Source organism: Cupressus sempervirens, chromosome 7, assembly GCF_028749045.1.
Source record: "Cupressus sempervirens isolate cs-2001-9-10 chromosome 7, ASM2874904v1, whole genome shotgun sequence".
Lineage (NCBI taxonomy): Eukaryota > Viridiplantae > Streptophyta > Pinopsida > Cupressales > Cupressaceae > Cupressus > Cupressus sempervirens.
In genome coordinates this window covers 107,936,938-107,962,934 of record NC_143124.1, presented here as the reverse complement: position 1 = coordinate 107,962,934, position 25,997 = coordinate 107,936,938, and positions in this window count along the sequence as shown.

Here is a 25,997-nt window from a genome sequence, read left to right as displayed (position 1 = left end):
ACCATAGAGCATGTCTTGTTCCTAGACCATGTCGAGCAACCATAGACTATGTTGAGTAACCAAAGACCATGCCAAGTCCCTAGACCATGTTGATCAACCAAAGGCCATGCTGAGTTCAAAGACCATGCCAAGTTCCAAGACCATGTCAAGCTCCATAGACCATGCCAAGCTCCAAGATGATGCTGAGCTCCATAGACCATGCTGAGCTCCTAGAGCATGCCAAGCACCAGTCCAAGCGCCCTCCAAAGTAGTCACCAAGAAAAATCAAGATGCTCTTGCATTAGAAGAAGTTGAGGAAGCACCTAATCAAGCTAAACCAAAGAAGAGAAAGGCTAAGGGACAACCAATTGTTAAGGAAAAGAAAACTATTAATCCAAGTCTAGCCAAGCTGAGTGTACTTACCACTAGAGAAACCACACAAGACACAACATAGAAGGCCAAGGAGAAAACCAAGCAAACTGAGCAAGGTGGCCAAGTGCAAAAGAAAAAAAGAAGGAAATATGTTGCACAACCTAACTCAGATGAAGAAAGCACTAAATCAGATGATATAAGCCAATTCAAAGTGGTAAGTCACAAACCACTCTCTGATCTTGAAAATTTGTGTGAAAATGTCAAGAATAATGTAGATTTATCTGGTTTAAAGAATATTAATTTTGATAAACTTGGTAAAGAAGAGAAGGATCTAGTAGAAGAGATATTCTATGCTATGATTTCTAAATTTAAGAACACTCTACTTGAGTTTTCCAACACTTTACCAAAAGGTTTATATGATATTGCTGAGCACAAGTGGCATTACTATTTAAATTTGGAAAAATAGATTAGAGAAACAAATTTAGCCCAATTAATGCTAGAGCTAACAAAAGTCAAGATTAATAAGGAAAATAAGAAATATGGAGGAAGGTTTGCACCAAAATATAGAGCCTTTAGCATGCTTCAAAACAACATTGAAGATGTGGTCAAAAAGTCAACAAAATTTGGAAACTTATTTATGGGTTGACCACTATGAAACAAGGAGAAATGAATCCCTTTGAGGGTAAGAATGATGATGATGACAAATAAGAAGAAATTACAATTGAGGATAAAATTGAAAGGAAAGATGATGAAATGGAAACAACTTAACAACAATAAGATGAATAGAGTGTGCAAGACACACAAATGCTAAGTATCAGTCCCCCTCATGACACAAGTGCAACCAAGACCATAACTAAGGATGTTTCAGAACATATCAACTTAGAACATCAATCTATTAAGTGTAGATGATTTGAATATGATTCTAGACCAATCTATATTGCAAGCCAAGCTATTTAATAATCCAATTTTGGTCAGTGTACAATAACTTCAAAAGGTAGTAATTGAGGTGACACGGGACAAGGTGAATCCACAAGAACCACCTTTTGTCATCCCTTCAACCTTTGACTCAAATAATAGTTGATACATCTACTAAGGTTAGTACACTTATCAAAATTGACATTTTTTCTCAAGAAAAAAGTAGATGAAATAGGGACAACAATAGAATAGGAAGGATAGACAGATTCATCTATACTTAAAGCACAAGAAGAAGGTGCTAGTCATGTCATTGTAATAGATCAAGACAAGCTTGAAGAAAATGAGAAAACACCTAAGGTAAAGGAACATGAATCCATCCAAGCATTGGTAAATCTACCAACTTCTGGCACTCCACCTACAAAAGTTCTTCAAAAGTTGAGAACAGAAGCAATACCATTATAAATCTCAGTACCAGGACCTAACTCATCAAAAGTTGAAAATGTAATTCACTATAGAGATATCACTCTTGTTGAAGAGATAATTATACCTAAATATGAATACAACACAATGAAGGTAGAGAAAATCAGCATGTTACAATAGGCCTTCAAGAAAAAGAAGCATGAAGAAATGCTTAGGAGAGAAGATAGGTAGAAGAAAGCTCTTCAAGACATTAAAGACATCTTTTTAGATGCATTCCACATACCAACTCTTGAGGAGATGAAGCCACTAAAAGGGAAACTCACAGATATAGTGGAAAAGGTTAGTAATGAAGACCTTGATACTACTACAAAACTTTTAGAATGGTCTAAGAGAAAGTTTCAAGGAAAACTAAATGACAAGATATCTAGTGAGATAGCATAGACTCAAGTTGCATTGGCAACTAAGATTAAAGTGGTGAAGAAGGTACTTGAGAAAATAATCTCATTTTACACAACATTGTATGACCCTAAATTCTTCACCTAAGATACTAGACATTATATTATGAGCCTAGAGAGAAACCTAAACAAATCAAGCACCTAGCTACCTCAGAACCCAACTGAGAGTGAGAAGCATTTTCATACATTGCTTCAATCAAAAAGTCAATTACTAGGCTAATGAAAGAAGAGGCTAACATTAGAGACAAATTGACAACTATAAATGCATCCCTCATCCCATAAATGGAAATACTACACAAAGAACTAGGTTATAGATAGACTTTACTGAAAAAAGACCCCAAACTTTCTACTCTAGATGGCCTAGTACACCCTATTACCAAGATTGCTATCTAGATTAAATCATTAGATGTTGCATGTGACAACTAGGATGCAACTCTTAAAATCATAATGGAAGTCCATAAATCTATTTTGGACAAATATATAATCCGTGTATAGCCCATTTGACATAAGTGTCAAAAAATGGGGAGAGATAAAAGAAAGAAAGGAGCACAGATGGGGAGAGATAAATATGATGAGATAAAGTGAGAAGATAAAGAAAGGGGGAGTATGAAAAAAGGGGGAGAAAATAAATAAATAAATAGAATAGGGAAGCATAACACTAAAGTTATATCATTGGGATGATATAAATATTTGAGATTCATTTTTTGAAAGTAAAGGTAGTAAACAAATACATATATCGGCTATGATAGAGAATATCCGATGAAAGAGTATCAGATACAATGCATTGAAATTAGAGAGGAGCAAAAATTTTGGATACAAAATAGACACATTAACTCGAGGGGAGCTTTCAATTTTGAGGTATATAGGTTATTGAAATTTTTTGAAAGTTTTGAAGTTTTGTATATCAGCTGAGACATGGATATGTTATGCTTGAGGAAACTAACATTGATTATGTATGCTTAAGTTTTTTTGACACTAATTTCAAAGGGAGAGATTTTTGATCTCAAATTGGTTTTGACAAGTGAGTGTCAACACACTTAAGCCATTAACTTAGTTCATGCCAAAATAGTAATACATGATGAGAAGAACATGTAATTATTACACAATGTCAAGTTGCAATAATCGTCGAGTCACTCATGTGCCAAGTCACTCAGGTGCCAAGAAAGTAGACCATTCTAAGTGATTCAAGTGCTGAGTAAATAGTGGATGCCACGTAATGTAGTTACTAAGTTAGAAACAGAAATACAATACATGCTGAGTGTCAGTGACTTCATATAACGAGTGACACAATTTTGACATATTTATTTGTAATTGCATAAACAACTATGTAAACCATTTCTGAGCTGACTTAAGGATATATTTTGATCTTTTAGAGATAAGAACAAATTTATATTCAAAATTTTGTATGTAATTGCATGAAACCAATCAGAAAGTAGGAAGGTTTAAGTGGCAATATCGATGAATCTCAACCATAGATTCATACCGAACCCTAAACCACCAGAGTCTTCTTAAGGAGGATGAAGCACTACACTTTTTATGGTGTAAAAAGGGGTGAATGATAGAATTGAAAGAGCAAACAAGATAAGTTTTTCAAACATTCAAGGTGTCTTAGAAGTAAGAGTGTATTGTAGAATTAGTTAGACAAGAAAAGAGGATAGAGAAAGATACAACATTAATACATCAGTTCACAAAGGATCAATCACAAATTGTGTAGAGGTGATTTTTTATCAGGCAAGCAAGTGCCAATAATAGGATCTATGATAAGACATTCTAACAAGTGATTTTAGTTAAATCTCTTAATAGAGTAGCCCTAAAAAGCTATACTAAATCCTTTAACATGTTGCTTACTTAATTGTAAGTTAAAGTCCTCTAACTAGGAACACTTCTAATAGGTTGTTAAAATCCTCTAACAAGGTGGGACTTAATAGTCTTTGTAAGCCTTTAATAGGGTAGGTGTTTCACAAGGCAGACCATGCTTCATGGTCAAACCATTGTAACCTTAATTAGCTACACTTTATTGCTACACTAGTGAAGATTTGTGGGTGTCATCCCCACCCCAGTTTTACCTTCTCACTTGGAGGGTTTCTAGGTAATCATATGTGGTGTTATGTGTGTGTTTAATTACATGTTTACATGTTTACATGATTGATGCATATGATTTACATATTATTTTAGTTTGTATGTTGAATGCATATGATGAATGTTGAAATTTTACCAAATGGTGAAAGTTTTATGGGCTGAAGTTTAAACTCCTGATTCCCCCCCATCTCAGAAGTTTACCTTTCCCACTTGTAATTCTAAGAACTGATATAGTCTAAACTAAGTAGAAAATGGTAGGAAGTGGTACATCATGTAGATCTTGACTACTAGGTGATTACAACTACCTCCCTCAACCACATCAAAAATGTCAAACATAAAGTAAAACAAACAAGTACACCATACACATGCAAGTATGGAGTAAGAAACCATAGAAACCACATATAAATCATTAGTCCATCTATCTAACCATCATGAGATAACTAAAATCACTAACTAAAAATAAATATATCATCATTGAAAGGATAAACATAAACACATGAAATAATTGAAAAACTCATCACACAAATCAATTTAGTATGAAATGACATATAATCAAATCTAGTAAATTAGTACCGATAATCATAAACATAAACATAATATAAGCCTAAAAGAGTTTAATAATACCATTAGAAAATTCAACTAGGGGTAAGCATTACACAAACATTTTTTACATAGAAAAATATGGAAAAAACATAAACAATACAAAATAATTTCCTACATGCACAACAACATCAAGCCTCTAAATACAATGATTGATGAAGTTGAATCAATTAAAGCATTATTGAAACATTAGGAATTAGTTATAGTTTCATGTTCTCCAATAATAGAAAACTGTTATAGTCTCATTATTAGATTCAATCAGTTATCTGCCATGTCAAAATTTGAAAAAAAAAAAGAAAGATATTTCCTACCCGAGTTTCACAGTTTTTATTTCTCATTCAAGTTTCATGGTTTTTTTTTCCTTCACAATTTCCTGATCCCTCATAGATCTAGGGGTCTTCATGCAACCTAGATGAGCCTCTCGACTAATTAGACAAATATAATACTGACAACTTAATAATGCCTTTTTTTTAGTAGCATGAATCTTATCATTTGTATGAATATGTATTTTAAATAGATTATAGATTAGATACATATAATAGTTGTGATCTAATAATAGTTTTTTTGAAGTAAAATAAATTTTATGGTTTTATCTTATACAAATTGATTTTTAAATATTGATTTAAAAAATGATGATATATTTAACGAAATAAATTTATTTTATTTTATTAATCTACATAGTCAAGTCTATAAGATCTTTGCACTGCTGATTTAAGTTCTAAGATTCAGAGAGGCCCACTTTGCAACTATGTAATTTAAGAAAGGCACATTTAGATAATGTTTGATAGTATCTTTGTACAATATTTCTTTCAAATTAGAATAATCCATATATGGTTCTCTAGATTTTTATTATATAATATTTTACAATAAATATTATTTTTCTATTAATCTTTTTTTTATTCTAAGAAACCAATATATAAACTTTATATAATAGGTTTTGTTTGTGTTTTTGATGAATAGTGGCCTTTTCTATTAATAAAATATACTCAGATTGCAATTCACAAAAAGTGGGCCAAGGGATACAAGATCACCCTATGAAAGAGTTCACATGGCCAAATCTCGACTAAAAGCATGGAAACAGTTTAAAACTACAGCTATTCATAAAAAAAAAACCATATAAGGCAACCTTAGGCTACCAAAGTAGTGCTAGCCAAGGTTGTGGATCATCTTTGTCTAGAAAGCCCCAATCATCTTTAGGATTTGGTGGTAGGCTAGGAATAGTCTAGCCATCATTAGTAGTAGCAATACCAGTGGTAGCCTCTACTTCTTTAACCTCTAGCCATGGAGGAGAGATCGCTAGATCCAGGTGAGGCTAGTTCCCAAAATGTGCACGATGAGAACTAGGAGGAGGAGCTGGGGACCAACCAGAACCACCACATGGTGGGAAAGCTAAGAAGAACCTCCATCTACCATCACCACCACTGGAAGAGTAGTAGTGGGATGCCTGGGAGTGTGGGGTGTGCGAGTGGTGGCCGAAGGAGTGGCATTGAGGATGGCAGCCACAAGGCATCAAGGTGTTTGCTAAGGCATTAGGAGGAACTTTGGCAATAGTGCAAGGAGCATTGCCCTAGTGATTCAGTAGTTCCTATAGGTGAGCTACCTCTAGTGCAACTTTGTTAGCTTGCACCTAAATCTACATAATTACATTATTAAAAATGCATGCCTTAGTGTACATAGCAATGTTAACATCCAAAAAACTTTGTTTGAAAATGATAGCATTCCTATCTTTTCATAGAGAAAATAGAATATCCAGCCTGAAGGTATGCCAAATCTAGGAAAACTTCTGAGGAAATCTAGGAGAGTCACCTAGCAAAATCATGTGCCAAGAAAAAGACTCAAGTTTGAATGGCTTAAAAAAATCATGAATCTAGTGCCAATAATTCTAAACACACTTACAAAACCAAAAAATATGCAAGAAAGAATTTGGTTGTCCACAGAAGGGGCATCTATGATCAAGAACCCCAATGTGTTTGAGCCAAGGCCCCAATGGAAGACCTTGGAAGGCTACGCACCAAGTGAAATGTGCAATCTTGGGTTCAATTATAGCATTCCATATGGTATCAAAGCATTTTCTCCATTAAGAAAGAGACGATTGCAAATGCCATTTGTGGTTTAATGTATCCACCATTGAAAGATGAGGAAAAAGCATATGTAGTCCAAACTTAGCTTGTAATTAGAAAAAGGTGTGGTAGGATACCACTCCCAATCAAGCCACCAAGGGTGAATAGACTGAATCTCCATTTCCACTCAAACTGGCTAACCCAAGGTGGAGCTGGCAAAAATGAGTGACAAAAGTATAGTGTTTTATTCCATTGAATGACATAACTAGAGGCTTGATAGAAGGTGTCCAAGAAACTTAAAGCATTATTGATGTTTTCTTCATCCTCTAAAAGAGTAAGAAAAGAATCATCAACAAAGTATCCATTGACTAATTAGGAGGATGATTCAGGCAAAGAAATGCCACAAACTAGTCCTAAGGACACAGAATGTGCAAGTAAATAGCCCAAACCTTCCTCAACAAGGACATAAAGTGCAAGAGTTAGCAGATAACCTTGCCTAATGGAATGAAAAATTCCAAAAGCCTCAGATTGTGAATTGTTGATGGTAATGCAAGCATTGGCATCTCCAAAGAGCATCTCCATGGACTGAAGGAAATTGGGGACAAAACTCAGAGCCTAGAGCATAGCCAAGATGAAGAGCCATTCAATGTGATCATAGGCTTTAGAAAAATCAATGTTAAAAAATATAGCCTTCTGATTGGACTTGCAAACCCATTCTATTCCCTCCTAGATAGCAATGATGTTGTCAAGAATATATCTAGACTTGATGAATCCAATTTTCTCTAGCCGCACAATTAAGGGCACATTGTGCCTGATTTTGAGAGATAGTGCCTTGAAAATAATCTTATAAGACACATTTAGAAGGGTAATGGGTCTCCAATGTAATATTTTCATGTCCCCTTTTCAAATAATTGAAAAATAATAATCTTTGCTAAGGCAGGCAGGCCCAAGAAAGTGAAGTTTCAAAAAAAGGGAGTTAATCTTTGGGAACCGTTGGACTAATAAATGATAATTATTATTAAAATATGTTTCATTAACCTCTCTTGGACGTGAGTTATATTTATGCCATCTTTTAAGGGGTTTGGAGGCATTTTGGGGGGATTCCAGAACTTGATTTTCGCTCATTCTTTGTTATTCTTCAGACCTGTGGAGAAGGAGACCCAAGAACGAGAGTTTGCAAGTTTCTAGGGAGACCCAAGAATGGGAGTTTTTAGGTTTCCAAGAAGGCTAAGGATGGGAGTTTGAAGCCATTCCATGTTCATGCTCATACAGAGTTTGCCTTTGTGCTGAACAGTGTAGATTTGTGGGTTTTTGGGTGTGTTTTTTACATGAGTTTGGTGTTTTCAGTTGAGCATTTCATATCAGTTTTGGTTGCTGCCATATTTTAGACTTTAAGCTGTTAAAATAGAGCTGAATATATGTATTGGGACATGATTAAACTTCTGAGATAGTTTATTAGTTTTTTTGTGGTGTTTCCGGGCATTTTTGTGTTAATTTCGGGAGCCCGATGAGCATAGTTTTTGTCCTACATTTGTGAGTTGTTGTGTAAAGGCTATATATATCTGGAAATTTCATTTTGTAGGCTGTTATTCTGATGAAATTTCTGTAAAAATTTCCATTTTTAGATTTATTAATAATAGGTGAAGCTGTGAAGCTTTTGGCACCATTTCTGGCATACCCGATTTGGGGTTTCTTGAGAAATTTGGAGGATCTTTGTGATATTAGTTGTTTGATCTTAAAGATCTGATTAAAGGTTGAAAATATCATAAAAAATCAGAAAAGGGACATTTCAGTGGTATCAGAGCCATGATCTTGCCAGCCTGAGGGTTTGTAGAAGTTTACATGTCAGTTTTGACAACTACCCAGATCTTGCATTTCAGTTTTGAGAACTACCCAAATCTTGCATGTCATAATTTATGGTTGCATGTTGCTTCTAATTAGCTGCATGTAAAAATTTATGGTTGCATGCTACTTCTAATCATCTGCATGTTAGTTCTTGGTGAATTTGGTGGTTGTAGAAGTTTGCATGTCAGTTTTGACAACTACCCAGATCTTGCATGTCATAATTTATGATTGCATGTTGCTTCTAATCAGATGCATGTCAAAATTTATGGTTTTATGCTACTTCTAATCATTTTCATGTTATTTCTTGGTGAATTTCGTGGTTGCATGTTGCTTCTAATCAGTTGCATGTCAAAATCTATGGTTGCATGCTACTTCTAATCATTTGCATGTTAGTTCTTGGTGTTTGAAGAAGTTATATCCTATTGGGGTTACACTCTACTTTATCCAGAATGGACAGGTATAGTACAGAGTCTCAGAGGATACGATCTTGGACAATTGATAACCAGAGTCAAAATAGTAGAAAGGATGGTTATTTAGCCATTCAAGATAAACTTATGAAAATAAGCCATGACATGTCTAAACAGTTGATTGAGCATCATCGTATAATGAATGACATGTTGTCTGACCCAGCTAAGGTTGATAAGTTGACTGGATTTCTATTTGGTAGATTTTCTAATAAGAAAAATGACACAATTCCCAAGAACTTGCATGAGGAGTTTGAGAAACTAACTGATAGCCAGGTAGAGGTCTCAGATTCTACTTTGCCACAAGAGGTGGTTGGAAAGGATATTACACAGATTGATAGTAATAGTCAACTTGATACTCAAATTGAGACAATTGTTTACAGGTCATCAAAGGGTGATGCCACAGGTATTCAGGATGGTATAGTTACAATAGGTAGTGACAATAGTGTAGTGGGTTCAGATGATGATTATGAGGATGTTGTTGTGCAGGATGGTGAGATACCTGGTAGAGATGAGCAGACATTGAGCATTGATGACTTTGTTGAGAAAGAGTACCAGGCACAGTTAGATGCTTCATCACATGAGGTTGAGGTTGGTAGTACTTCACATGATTTGTCCAGCCAGCTAAAGGTGAACAAAGATAGTATTGTGACTTCATTATCTCGTCATGACAGGTATGTGGAGTTAGTTGGTATTGGTCATATTACTTAGGTGAGGAATTTGCTTGAGTTACTAGTTGATTCTAGTTTATAGATATGGACTCAAGATTGTTATATTGGCATTTGGAATTCAGTTGACTGGAGATCTTTAAAACTTTTTGGTAGTAGTGTTTGTTTGGGTGCTATCATGGCTTTGATTAGCAGATTACATGATGTTGTCTTTTCTTGTGCCAGTATCTTATCTGATGTTGGTATTAGTTTTTATACACCGATGTTGGGCTTTGTTCATATATCTAGTCGACCATACTTGCTGGAATGTGTTGATGATATTTCATATTTGGCAGTGTGTATAGATGAGTCCCAGGATCATATTGGCATTGATGACATATAGGAGGATGCAGTGGGCAGTTTTGAAGACTTAGTTTCCTTGGGTATAGAGGAGTTGGACAGAAATGCTAATGTTTTTGATACTCTGTATGTTGATATGAGTTTTAGATTTGATTCACAGGATATGGATGGTAATACTCTAGAGACTAGTAACTTTGAGGATACTCCTTTAGACAGTGCATCAGAGGAGGTTTGTAGGAGACAGTCAAGCTAGTGTCATCATGTGTCTAATCAGTTGAGAGTTAGTGATCGAGACATTGCTATCACTTGCCAACATTTCGATGCTGCTCGTCAGTTGTTAGCAGTTTATGGATGGGGTTCTCCTACTAGTGATGAGCAGGGAGGCAGTTATCTTTCCTTGACAGAGTTCCACTCTTTATGGGAGGCTATCTAGATTTTGAGACAGGATTATATGTAGTTGGTAGCTGACAGAGATTATCTTATGAAGTGGGGCAGTACAGCATATGATGCATTGTTGGCCAAGGAAGATGAGGTGAGTGAGCTTACTGAGCAGCTTGAGGTGACTTCTGAGATTCTTGTGAGTACATAGTTGGCTCTCAAGGAGTCACAATTTCATTTGGCTAAGGTGACCATGGAGTTAGACCAACTACAGTCTTTAGCTGATTCTATACAGTCACAAGCTATTGTGTTTGGTGATCCGAGGATGTCCATGGCTAAGATTCTCAGAGACAGTAGAGATGGGGATGCATCCATCCTTGATACTAATATTGGTATATTAGGTTCATTCCCACTAGAGTCAGGTTTAGTTGAGTTGGGTGTTGTAGCAGATTGTTGTATGCTTGACAGGGTGGTGGCCTCTAGTATTGAAGGCATGGAGACTAGAGATGTATCAAAGATCATGTGTGATGTTGGTGAGTCGGTAGTTGGCATGGTTCCTGCTAGTAATACTACTCCCTAGGTGATATCTTCGAAGGTAGTAGTTAGTTCCAACATGGTTAATGATCAATTGCAGTTAGTTTCATCTGGATTACAGTCTGAGCCACTGACTAAGATTGGCACATTCTATCGGCATTACACTATGAGGTACACTCATCAATTTACCTTTGATGACCATGTTGTTGAGATGATGATACAAAGATGTACTTTGGTTCCTAGTGTTTGTCATCAATTATGGGATAGTTTGACACCTCAGGATGAGGGTTGTGATGGGCATGACATGGTGATAGGTTCTATAGTTGACAGCTTGATAATACATGACTTAGAATAGGAGTTTCAGAGTGATGCTTCAACAGGTGTTGTTATTGATTCTACTCCTTTAGCTATGACATCTCCTGACTTAGCTGGTGATTAGTCACAGTGGGTTGTATCACTTGTTCATGGCGAGCTATTGACTAAGGTTGGTTTTTTTTATCAATATTATATTGCAAGGTATGTACATTAGTTAGCATTTGATCCTTGTGTTGAGGAGTTGATGGCAGGAAAATTTGGTTTGGGTTCCAATTCTTGCTATTTATCTTGTGATGGCTTTTCACCATCAGGGGTGCATGGTAGTTATGGTTATGAGATAGTGGTCGGTATCTACAGATTTGTGTTGACTGCAGGCATTGTATAGTGTGTGGATTCTCCATTATTGGTATAGTTTCATTTGGGAGCATTCACCATTTTTGCAGAGTTGGATTGTACATTCCATATAGGCCAGTGGAATGCATTGATGGTATTTACTATGTTGGTAGTCCACTTTACTTGTGTTTTGTTGTTCTAAGAGTTTGTGTGTCATGGGTTTCTAACTGTGGAAGTTGTGACTTTGGAGTTTGGTTGAGTAGTAATTTTCAGTTTGATTACAGATTCCTCTTGGTTATATTTCAAAGGATATTGCAGGAGCCTGTGTTAATTGACAATATTATAGTTCATGACTACATTTGGGATCCAGGTGGATTGATTGGTTTATTGTTCAGCCATTTCTTGAGGACAAACAATTTTTGGGAGGGGAGGACTTTTCATGTCCCCTTTTCAAATAATTAAAAAATAATAATCTTTGCTAAGGCAGGCCGGCCCAAGAAAGTGAAGTTTTGGAAAAAGGGGGTTAATCTTTGGAAACCGTTGGACTAATAAATGAAAATTATTATTAAAATATGTTTCATTAACCTCTCTTGGACGTGAGTTAGATTCATGCCCTCTTTTAAGGGGTTTGGAGGCATTTTGGGGCGATTCCAAAACTTGATTTTCGCTCATTCTTTGTTATTCTTCAGAGGCTACCAAACCTGTGGAGAAGGAGACCCAAGAACGGGAGTTTGCAGGTTTCCAGGGAGACCCAAGAATGGGAGTTTGTAGGTTTTCAGGGAGACCCAAGAACGGGAGTTTTTAGGTTTCTAGGAAGGCTAAGGATGGGAGTTTGAAGCCATTCCAGGTGCATGCTCATACAGAGTTTGCCTTTGTGCTGAACAGTGTAGATTTGTGGGTTTTTTGGTGTGTTTTTTGCATGAGTTTGGTGTTTTCAGTTGAGCATTTCATATTAGTTTTGGTTGCTTCTGTATTTCAGACTTTAAGATGTTAAAATAGAGCTAAATATATGTATTGGGATGTGATTAAACTTCTGAGATAGTTTATTAGTGTTTTTGTGGTGTTTTCGGGCATTTTTGTGTTAATTTCGAGAGCTCGATGAGCATAGTTTTTGTCCTACATTTGTGAGCTGTTGTGTAAAGGCTATATAGATCTGGAAATTTCATTTTGTAGGCTGTTATGCTGCTTAAATTTCTGTAAAAATGTCCATTTTCAGATTTATTAATAATAGGTGAAGCTGTGAAGCTTTTGGCACCATTTCTAGCATACCCGATTTGGGGTTTCTTGAGAAATTTGGAGGATCTTTGTGATATTAGTTGTTTGATCTTAAAGATCTGATTAAAGGTTGCAAATATCATACAAAATTAGAAAAGGGACATTTCAAATATGTCCTCTGGATCATTGGCTTTAGGTATGAATTTTATATTTCCTTTGTTTATGATGGCTCCTAAGCTTTTAGAATGATACGCTTCAAGATAAACTTTGTGCAAATCAGGACCTATATGCTCCCAGATGTGTTTGTAGAATTCACAAGGAAACACGTCACAAATAGGGGACTTATCTGTCATGGAAAAGACCACCTCTTTAAGGTCTTAGAGGGAAATAATTTTCTCATAGAGAGCATGTTGTTGAACTGCTAGGCAGTTTGGAGTAACAAAAATACACTTTTTGAGAGCTTCCTCTTGAGCAACCAAATTTCTCTGCAAAACAAAGATATTCTCATTGTGATGAACAAATGCTTGTAGGATGACAAGGAGACTAGACAAAATAACATTTCCTTGTTTGATCTTTTTAATCCCAACATTGGTATGACAGGTGCGAAGAGCTTGAAAAAGTTCCTTCAAGGTTTTGTCGCCGACCTCCAACCAATGGAGACAAGCTTTGATTTGGGCTCCCCAAGCATCATAATTATCAATAATTTTTTTTTTCATGGTGAGGCTTGGCAAGCTGAATTTGTATGTCCACATAAAAGGGATTGAGGGTGAGTTCCTTAGGGGCTTTTTTGAGGGCAAGCGTGCTAGTTTCATATGATTTTTCTTGGAACATAGCCAATTATCACCCATAAATGCATAGAAACTAAATAGTTTTGGTAATGGCATTGAATCCATCCTTTTTGAGAATGTGAACATGGCTCCAAGTTCCAGACATGTAGGATGTGCAAAATGGTGGAAGCATGCATCAATATAGACTTGTTGAGGAAAAACTGAGACTTCACCACCATTGGGATAGTTGGTTGCCAAGAAACGACAAAATAAATGGGGTAGTAATCAGATAATGTCACATCTGGCAGGGGAATGATAGGTAGATCTTGATCCTTAGAAGAAAGAGAAAAAATATTGCGGAGTAATCATAGCATGATCAAGGCATTTTAATATGTAGTCAGAGCTAGCTTGAAAGTTGGACCAAGTGTGCCAAACCCCACTATCTTGGTGGTAGTTGGCATTGGGATCAAAAAGGCCCAATTTATTGAGCATGTAATACCAAGCTTTTCTTTCCTTAACTATCCAGTGAAAAGGTAGAATGTCATCTTTGTCAGAGCCACTTCAACCATATTAAAGTCCCCATACATGACCCAAGTAGCTGGAGGCAAGTTGTCAGCTAGCTAGGCCCACGTTTGGGATCTTTCCCCAGCATCATTGGAAGCATAAACATTAATGACTCCAAAAGTTAATGGAAGGAAAATGCCAAATAATTCTATGCATGGGGTTAGAACCATGCGAAATAATAGCAGAATGAAGGCAAGGTGATAAGAGAGTAACTACACCACCTCAGCCAACTTTGTACTAGGAAAAAAACATCATGCCATCTTGCCAAATTGCATGGCATGCCAAAGAAAACATGAAACTAGAAATTTTAACTTCTTGTAGATAGAGAAAATCTAAATTACCAAGTCTATGAAAAACACCCCAAACATAGTACTTTCTGGGGAGATCTATGAGAGCTCAAACATTCCATGATAGGAAGTTCATAAGAACTCTTCCATATCATCTTCATCCTTAAGAGAGGAGTAGCTATTCTACAAGAAGGTAGAAATATGGCTAAAGTTAGACAAAAAACCCTTTTGACTTACAACCTAACATTTCACCTTTGTATCTCCACATTTCTAGGAGGACTATGAGAGCATTGCATCACTGGTGGTGCTCTAGAAGAAGCAACAAGAGGATTACACACCCCAACCAAGGTAGAAGCCCTAGCAGCTACCTTTATCCCCTATGTGCTAGCAGGGTTTGAAACCTATGAAACTTTGGGAGTATTTCCTTTGTCTACCATTTGCATCCCTACGATGGCTAGAATTGATGTTCCTATGGGGATAGGAGGAACTACGATGACCGTAACATATGACTACTTGGGGGGCAAGGGATTTGAGGGAGCCTTGCCCTTACACCCAATAGTAACTCATTCTTATTTTTTCCCTTTGGCCTATCTAGAAAGCACTTCTTTAGGCATGGGCTTGACCCTAGGCATAGCCAAAGAGCAGTCCTTGATCTTGTGTTCTACAGATTGGCACCAATAATAGGTGTTACAAAGGTTCAAGTAAAGAACCTTCTAGGAGAAGGTTTGAGTCCCAATTTTAATTTCTACATAATCCCTAAGATCCTTGGAAAGATCTAGCTCAATGCAGATATGTCATTATGTGTAGGGCCCATTTGCCATTGCACCAAAAGCCATGACTATTAGTGAACATGGAACACCACATAATTAACCACCTGTGGGCAGGGGAGCACGTCGCATCACCCAACAATATCCCCCTTGACGTGCATACCAGGTGCTTACATGGGTTGGGAAGGCACCGGGGAGATTTGAACCCATGACCAGGCCAAAACCAGGCTCTGATACCAATTGTAGGGCCCATTTGCCATTGCACCAAAAGCCATGACTGTTAGTGAACATGGAACACCACATAATTAACCACCTATGGGCAGGGGAGCGCGTCACATCACCCAACATTATGGATGAGCATTGAAAAGTTTCTTAGGCTCTTTGGTGAAAACTTTGCCAAGGGCTTTGGCAATGGACTCAATAAAAGGGTAGCATGGTAGGCGTAAACCTTGGAATTGGACCCACACAGGTACCCTAATCTTTTTATCATGTGAGACTTTTAATTCTCATGACCATTTTTGAAAAACAAGTAAAGAGGAACACACAGACCAAGGTCCATTGTTAAAGACAACATTTTCTTGTGACGAGTTAGCAAAGAAAAATAAAAAAAACCTTTGGTAAGGTTTTGCATAGCATCAAGGTAGACACCATGAGGAGTCCAACTCTTGTTAACCCATTCTCAAAGCATAGATTTAGGGGGAGTCTTACCCACTAAATAACCTATCAAGGTGTTCTATTCTAACCAATCACATGCAACATCAAATTCTTTCAAAGGAAGGATAATATTAGGATTACCTCATGAAGAACCTTCGGGAAAAACTTGCGTGAGTGTTTGTTTTGTGGCAGCACCATGGTAGACCGAAGCAATAGTGTGAACACTAGAAACAAGTGGTTCACCATTGGCTAGAACTCAATTTTTTTATCATGGTGAAGCTTGGAAAGCTCACTTTATATGTCCACATCAAAGGGATTGAGGGTGATGACCTCAAATTCTTTTTTGAGGGTGAGTGTGTTGGCTTCATATGACCATTTTTGGAACATAGCCAATTGTCACCCATAAATGTGCAGGAACTGAGCAGTTCTAGTAATGGAATCATTCCACCATTAAATCCATCCCTTTTGAGAATGTGTACATGGCTCCAAGTTCCAAACATATAGGATGTGTGAAATGGTGGAAGCATGCATTAGCATAGACGTGTTGAGGAAAAATTGAGACTTGACTACCTTTGGGATAACTATTTGCTAAGAAATGACAAAATAAATGGGGTAGTGATCAGATAACGTCACATCTAGTAGGGAAATGATACGTAGATATCGATCCTTAGAAAAAGAGAAAAAAGACTGTGCAGTGATCATAGCATGATCAAGGTGTTTTAATATGTGGTCAAAGCCAGCTCGAAAGTTGGACCAAGTGTATAAAACCCCACTATCCTAATAGCAATTAGTATTGGGATAAAAAAGGCCCAATTTATTGTGCATGTAATACCAGGCTTGTATTTCCCCAACTATCCAACAAAAAGGTAGAATTTCATCTTTGTTAGAGACCACTTCAACTATATTAAAGTCCCCACACATGACCTAAGTAGCTAGAGGCAAGTTGTCAGCCAACTAGGCCCACATCTAGGATCTTTCCACAGCATCATTGGAAGCATAAACATTAATGAATCTAAATAAATGATTGTTAATGGAAAGAAAGAGATAAATAATTCTATGTGTGGGTCAGAACCATGCGAAATAATAGCAGAATGAAGGCAAGGTGACAGGAGACTAACTACACCACCTGGGATAGCTTTGTGCTTGGAAGAAAACATCACACCATCCTGCCAAATTATGCAACATGTTGAAGAAAGCATGAAACCAAGAAATTTAACTTCTTGCAAATAGAGAAAATGTAAATTACCAAGTCTATGATAGACATCCTGAACATAGTATTTTTGGGGAGGTATATGAGATCTCAAACATTCGATGATAGGAAGTTCATGAAAACTCTTCCATATTATCTTTGTCTACAAGAGAGGAGTAGTTATTTTGCAAGAAGGGAGAAACATGGTTGAGGTTAGATGGAAAACCCTCTAGAATTACAACTTGACATTTCACCTCTGGTATCTTCACACATCCAAGAGGACTATGAGAGCACCACATCATTGGTGGTGCTATGGAAGAAGCAGCAAGAGGAGTATGCACCCTAGCCAAGGTAGAAACCTTGGCAGCTGCCTTTATCCCCTATGTGCTAGAAGGGTTTGAAACCTACAAAACTCTAGGAGTAGTTCCTTTGTTTTCCATTTGTGTCCCTATGCTAGCTCAAATTGATTCTCTTGTGGGGGTAGGAGGAACCATGGTGACCACAACATAGGACTACCTGGGGGGCAAGGGATTTGAGGGAGCCTTGTCCTTACGCCTAATAGTAACCCATTCTTCTTTTTTCCCTTTGGCCTATTTCACAGGAGCTTCTTTAGGCATGGGCTTAACTCTAGGCATAACCAGAGGGTAGTCCTTGATCTTGTGTTTCATAGACTAGCACATATAACAGGTGTTGGGGAGGTTCAAGTAAAGCACCTTTTGGGAGAAGGTTTGATTCCCAATTTGGATTTCCATAGAATCCTTAAGATCCTTGGAAAGATCTACCTTGGTGCAAATGCATCATTGTGGACAAGCATTAAAATATTTCTCAAGCTCCTTGGTGAAATTTTTTCCTAGGGCTTTGGCAATGGACTTAATGAAGGCCAGCATGGCAGGGGTAAACCTGGGAACTTGACCCACACAGGAACCCTAAGCTTTTGTTATCCAAGACTATAACATCTTATGACCATTTTTGAAAATCAGGCAGAGAGGAATACATAGACCAAGGTCTATTGTTAAAGACCATGTCTACTTGTGATGGGTTAGCAAAGCACAATTAAAAAAACCTTTGGTAAGGTTTTGCATAGCGTCAAGGTGGACACCATGAGGAGTCCAACTCTTGTTAACTGATTCTCAGAGCATAGCTTCAAGGGGAGTCCTACCTAAAAAATAACCTATCAAGGTGTGTTCTTCTAACCAATCACATGAATCATCAAATTCTTGTAGGGGAAGGATAATATCAAGATTCTCTCATGAAAAACCTTTGGGAAAAACTTGCACGGGTGTTTGTTCTATGGTAGCACCATGGAAGACTGAAGTAGCAACTGAACACCAGAAACAACTAGTTCATCATTGACTAGAGCCATTATATCCTAGCCTAAAAAAATCTTGCAGTAAATGTAGTGTGACAAGTGGTTCTTATAGAAGGAAAGCTTAGACAAAAGGTCGTACATAGAAAATTGAAAGTTTGCATGAAGCAATAAACCCTAGCTAGTTTTGTTTGTGTTTGAACTTTAGATGATGAAGATATTCAACTGAAACATTAGAAAGGTTCTAGAGCATCAATTGTAAACCTTATTAAAAAATTAACTAAATATATACTTAAATTTGAAGGATGACTATAAAATACAAAGGCCTTATATTAACAAAGTTGAGTTTTTAGTTCTTGCCAAAAGCCTAGACCTATATATTTGAAAACTATATATCTTATCCAAAGATGCAATTATTTTAACAAATTATATTTAAAATTATTATTATCTATAATTCTATTAGATAAAATTATTTGGCACTATGTGCATTTTTCATGGAAAGAGGTTATGGAAATAATTATCTAGGGATATGACCTTCAAAAGAAGACTTCAATCGATCATGCAAACAAGAATAAGTGATTATATGTAAACTAGACCACACAAATGGTTGACCATGGTGACCATTTTATAGATTGATTCTTTATGTTCTCTTTTATCTCTTTCTCTAATTTGTAGAGAATGGACAACGTACATGCTTCAGGGTTGTTTGGTAGAAATGATTATATGTAAACTAGACCACACAAATGGAGGGTTGAATCTCAAAAATGCCTAATATGGTTGTGGTGTAGATTTGATAATGTTCAAACAAATATAAATTAATTGGAACTTGATATTCTTTAAACATTTGGAAAAGACAATCTAGAAGATTCACACACAATAATAACTCTAGAGATACTTGCCAATCTTTTGTGAGATAAATACATTACTTTTCAAATGATGATAGTACTTGATTACATATTTTTGACAACATCTGATCATATAAAAATAGTCACCAAATGGAAACAACTAGCAAATTTGGCACATGGAGTTACATATCTAAGTGACACCTCCAACAATAGGATAGGGTGGCATTGAACCATCGAAACTGCAATACATAGAGTATGGAAGGTCTCCTTAACCTTCACCATTGGAAATACAAAGAATAATAAAATCCAATCCATAATTAATTGTAATGCCCATCCATCACTTTATAAAGGCTTCCAAGAAGAATCTAGAATTTTAAAAAATACAAGGCAACAATATTGATTATTATTTTATTAATTTGGGTCCTACATTTATTAATTACTTAAAGACCCTTCATTATTTTATTTTATTCTTAGGAACAATTGAATAATTAAGTATTTCATTAGGATTGGAGACATCACATTATGTCACACTAGTTATCAAAACCCACCTTAGAGGTTATATTGTGTTAATTTTTATACTGTGTAATCTTGACATATCTCTTAGTATGATATGTAACTATTTTTTTTTTTAATCAACCTAGTGATAGTTAAAAAGGGGAAACTACAAGCAAGTCTTTTAGTTAATTTTAATGAAAGTATAAAATAAAATAAAAAGACTATAGATAATATTATCTACTACACTTTTTATTTGAACATCTAAGGAAGAAATTCAAAAAATTTGTCGATGACACATGTTAGATAAAAAGATAGGATTGCAACTAAATTTTCTAGTCAATTGAAACCCTTAATATGTGATAATTTATAGGAAAGGAGGTACAATGTATATATTATATATACATCAAGGGAAGTCGATACATGTACTTTCTTATGGATCACAATTGTAATATTGTGCTAGGGAACCAAAGTGAACTTAACCTAAAATGATGTTAAGTTTGGTAAATATTTTTTTTACAAGAGATAATATTGTAGAATAAATAAAATCAAACACACATCACATACATACATAAGTAATAAATAACCATTACATTCATTAAGGGTTCTATAACATTGAATCACATGTAAAAATTTATTTAGGTTTAAAATTAAACAAGTCCATGCCATTAGATTAACCACATATGCAAAATATCATAAAGGAATATACAGGTACTAAGGTGCATATTCATCCACAAAACATGTCACATGGTATAAAATGCTAAGAGAAAATAAATCACATTGTAAGATACATCATTTTGTAGGATCTCGGTAACTAAAGTGTTCATATGAAACAATATCATTGAGTAGAAGAATAGAACATCTACATCAAAGTAGTACTCAACATCGATGTTAAATTATCAAGTCTCAATGGAAAATAAATCACTACCTTCCAACCTAATGGAACCCATGTGGCCACACTCCCACTATGCTTATGAGATAATATCATGTCCCAAATGGGTTTCAATCCAAATTAACTACAAGAAACTAACTCTCAAGATCCTGAAATCAATCTATCTCAAGGTACTAAGCATACAAGGAAATGTCTAGTCCATGAGGAAATAAAAACATAAGAAACCTAATGCACATATGGGAAATTTTCATCACATGAGTTAACTCTAAAGTTACCTTGGAAACCTCTCAAGACCCTACCCCCCTAGTGGCTCTATCTATGATCAATATCCTTTAATATAGACAAGGCATACCGATGAAGCAAGGTCACAACCAAGAACCCACTCTACTCCCATCCTAGTCTATAATAGCACTTGAGACAAGGGAAAGGTATCAAAACTAACTTCTTGTTAATTCATTTTGAACCCCATTAATGATCATGTTATCATCTTATTAATACTACTTACAATGAGCTACCTAGGAAGCCTCTTTAGGGATCCAACTCCCATTGCAAGCCACTTCCCAAAATACACTTATATAACCTACCCTAATCTCATAGAAATACATCTCCTAAAAATAAGCATAAACATCTCAGATTCTATACAAGCAAATTGAATCTCAAATAGATCACGTATCAAATACCCTCAATAGGTTGTATCAAGAATCATGACACATGAGCTTACAAAATAATTGGTCATCATTATAGAACATTGAATAATAATCTTGACATGAATGATTGGAAAAAAAAAATTTGAGTCCCCACCTCTGGTAACATTCCTATTTGGTTGACTAAAGAGGTTTCATAGAATCCATCTCAAGATAAAACATAATACCAAAAAAAAATTAACACAAGAATAGTTAATCAACCATATTTCAATTTCCAATAATATTCATAATGGTCAATTTGAAGTAGATTCACATTTTAATTTGCCAATTTTTTTCACTAGATGTCATTTTCCCTAGTGTTTCTAGATAGCTAGATATATATTTGAGCTCAAGCATAATCTACATGGATAATTATCTTATCTAATTGTGAACACACTTAGTGCTTCTCATGACAACCTTTGGACTATTGCAACAACACTTATTGCTCCTCACAATAGCCTTTGGGCTATAACAACAACACTTAGTGCTACTTGTGGAAACTTTAAGGACCCCAAGGTTGGGACTTGGGATCCCCCAGCCCCATTTAACTTTAAAATTTTGTTTTTTTTTTTAAATTTAAGGAAAACCAAATCCCCCTCCTAGGCACGATTTCTAGCAAAAATAAAGAAATTTATCACAGTAAATCTTATTTAATGTTATATATATACATATATATACATATACATACATACATACATACATATACATATACATACATACATAGATATATATATATATATATATATATATATATATATATATATATATATATATATATATATATATATATATATATATGTATGTATGTATGTATGTATGTATGTATGTATGTATGTATGTATGTATGTATGTATGTATGTATGTATGTATGTATGTATGTATGTATGTATGTATGTATGTATGTATGTATGTATGTATGTATGTATGTATGTATGTATATGTATATATATATAGTATTTCTTTTTCTAGATCTAATAGAGGAAATAATTTCAACTGTTCATGTTTTTTTTGTTTAAAGAAAATATGGTGAATTTTCTTTTGTTCCTAAACCCTAGTCGTGGATTTGTTCATCTAAATTTTGGTGTCTTTATATTGAGGTTTCAATTCCCAGTTTCCATAGATGTTTTCAAATAAAATTAATCAATTATCATAATGAGGGTTTCAAAATTCTTTTACCCAATTTCCAGAAGTAAAAGCAATTCAATTTTTTCATAGATCATCCACAACAATGTTTTATTTCTTGTAGCTACAAAAAAGCAATAGGCTCTTGAGGAGTTTTTAAAATGGATTTGTTTAGATTCCTACCTCAATCTAATACTAATGAAAACTGGTGAGTTCTTATGCTAAAAAATTCCTATCTTGAAAGCCCACAGAGAAATTCTCACCTACCAATTATCAAGTTGCTCCTCAAAACATGTGTCTGAAGAATTGAACTCTAATTTCCAATTAAAGGCCTCTAACACTAGTTATAGTTTCTATCTTTTCAATGGCCTCTCCATTTATTATTTGCTATTTTATTTTATCTTACTTAAATCTTTCATGATAACTTAGTGCCCTTTTATATTTTATTTTATTTTATTTTTCCAATTGATCGTAATTTAGTAGGATGATTTTTTAGATAAAAATATTATTATTTCAATTATAGGTGAACCTACAATAGTGGGTTACACTTTTTTGGAGGAAGAAATTCCTCCAAAATCATGCGACCACGAGATTTTCTCTTTTCAGTTTTGATAGAAACTTTTTAAAAAAGTTTCAATAGAAACATATTAGTTTCTATCAAAAATAATTAAATTCAAAGTTTCTATTGAAACTTTATGTGCCACATAGTTCTGATTGAAATGACATATAATTTTTTTATCAAAACTTTCTATGTAGTATCAAATAGAATTATAAAGCATGATAGGGGTTTGTTAACCCTACTATTGGGCTCCTTAGTTTCTATTGAAACTATATTAATTAGTTTTGATCAAAACTAGTTAATATAGTTTTGATCAGAAAAAAGAAAGGGAATATTGAAAAAGGTCTGAATGACCCCACAAGTTATATTTTGAGTTGGAAAATAGTTTCAATCAGAAGTGCAAGGAACATGATAGGCTTTTGAAATCACCAACCTTCAGAAGGGTATTTTTTTCCTTGTTTTATCTATTTTATATGTTTTCAGCTTTATTTTATATATGTTTTTTGTATGTATGTATATATATCATGTATGTATATATGCATATAGATCTTGTATATAGAATTCGGTAACAACTCAAATGCGTGGTTAACACTATTAAATGCACAATAAGGTCAGTAGGTACTTACACTGTGAATAAGTGTATGTCACTAATAACAAATTTTATTGTTATGTCAATAATATATTCATTTATTGCATATATATACATGTATATCCAATATGTATATATGCATATATATCATGTATATATATACCATGTGTGTATACATGCATATATGTATATATGTACATACATATATGCATGTATATATATATATACATATATATATGTTATATATACATATTGGATATACATGTATATATATGCAATAAATGAATATATTATTGACATAACAATAAAATTTGTTATTAGTGACATACACTTATTCACAGTGTAAGTACCTACTGACCTTATTGTGCATTTAATAGTGTTAACCATGCATTTGAGTTGTTACCGAATTCTACAGTTACTATCATGTCCTTTGGACAAATTTTAGTATGTACCGAGTAGTTATCACTATTGTGAATACTACTAGTGTGAACCATGCATCTCAGTGTATGCTAAGTTTACTAGTGCAAACTGAGTTGTGCAATGCTTATGAAGTTCATAGTTGATGTAATGTGAGTCCAACATTAACTAACCTACTTAGTGTTAACCAAGTGTTTCAGTTTATATCGAGGTCATAGTGAAATTATTGACCGAGCCATGGATGTGAATCAAGTGATTCATTTTATATGCTAAGTTTCATAGTATTGGTCGAGTCACCAATGTAGGCTAAGTTCAAGAATACTTGGAAGTGATCAGTATGGACTAAGATTCTACATCTTCCAAGTTCATGAAAATGTCAAGCATTAATAATGGATGTTGAGTATCAAAACCTCACCGAGTCAGTATTCAAGACCCAAGTTTCTACACTTTCATCAACTTTGTAATATTTGTGTAAAATGGTATTGTGGCCAACTTTGTAATTATATAATTGGATTGGTATATATGTAATGTATTGTATCACATCCAAATTGTGAATAGAGAATACAATGTAATTGAATGTAATTAGAGAAGAGTAGAAGAGCAAATTACAAAGGCTGCAATAGTATAAGGAGCAACAAAGATATACCTATCACAGTAAGGTGATTTTTACACACAAAAGAATTTCACTCAACAAACCAATTTGTAGATCAGAAATCATCTACTCCAACTTAATAGGTGGATAAGTCAAATCCATTAACAAGGTAGACTTAATAGTCTTATTTAAATCTCTTTACCAAGTGCATACTTCATTGTATGTTTGTAAATCCTTTAACAAGGTGGACCTAGTAGTCCTTATTGCTCCTAACAAGGTAGTTTATTAGAAGCGATCAATGTAAGCCTTAATAGACTAACTTTGTTGGAATTTAAAAGTGGGAAGATTTACTTCTTAGAACAGGGTGAATCCAAAGTTACAAACTTTAACATCTAAAATTTTTAACTGAAATCATTCACATGCATCTACCATACTAAATTAACATAAAAGAAAAGACATGTATAAAAATAGATAACACAAGATTTTGGTCACCCAGAAAGCCTCCAAAATGTGAAGGTAAAACTAGGGTGGGGATGACACCCACAAATTATCACTGCAACAATATGTAATTGATTAAGGTTACAAAGTTTAAGCACTTCAAATGGTCTACCCTATAAAAGGCTTGGCTTGTTAAAGGCTTTACACTCTGTTAAAAGTGACCCATCTAAAGGATTTACAAACACTCACTTGGAATGTTACCCTGTTAAAGGATTTAGCACCTTATTAAAGGTGTACAACAATGGCTGTGAAACCAACCTTTCTCCATAGGATTTTCATTCCTAATACAATGGCTACAAAGTATTAGAATCTGTTCACCTAATAACTTACAATCCTTAATTGTTGGTTCCAGATCCTTGTTCTGCTTAATTTGATCTGATCCTTCCTGATCTGATCACTCTCTATTTGTAGTGTTGATTATCTATTGTAACCAACTTGATTATGTAGTGATGCTCTTTCTCTAAGTCTTTAAACCCCTTCTAACTTGGCTAGCATTTTCCTATACATTCCATACAACTTTCACACATAGGAATTATGGGGTTTTGACCTCCTTATAAAAGCTCCAAAGACTTAGGGTTAGGTATGAATCCACAATCGATATTCATCCATCTTTCCTGCTCAAATCTTTACACCTTTCCTATTGGTTGCATGCTTTCTCCATTTTTCTCATTGGCTGCATGCTAATTGCATAGGGAATGTAAAATATTTGATCTTATCTTTTAGATCCTTTGAAATTCATTCTGAGTTGGATCAAAAAGGGTTTACATCTGAGTTTCTGAAGGCACAAACTCATATGCTAATTT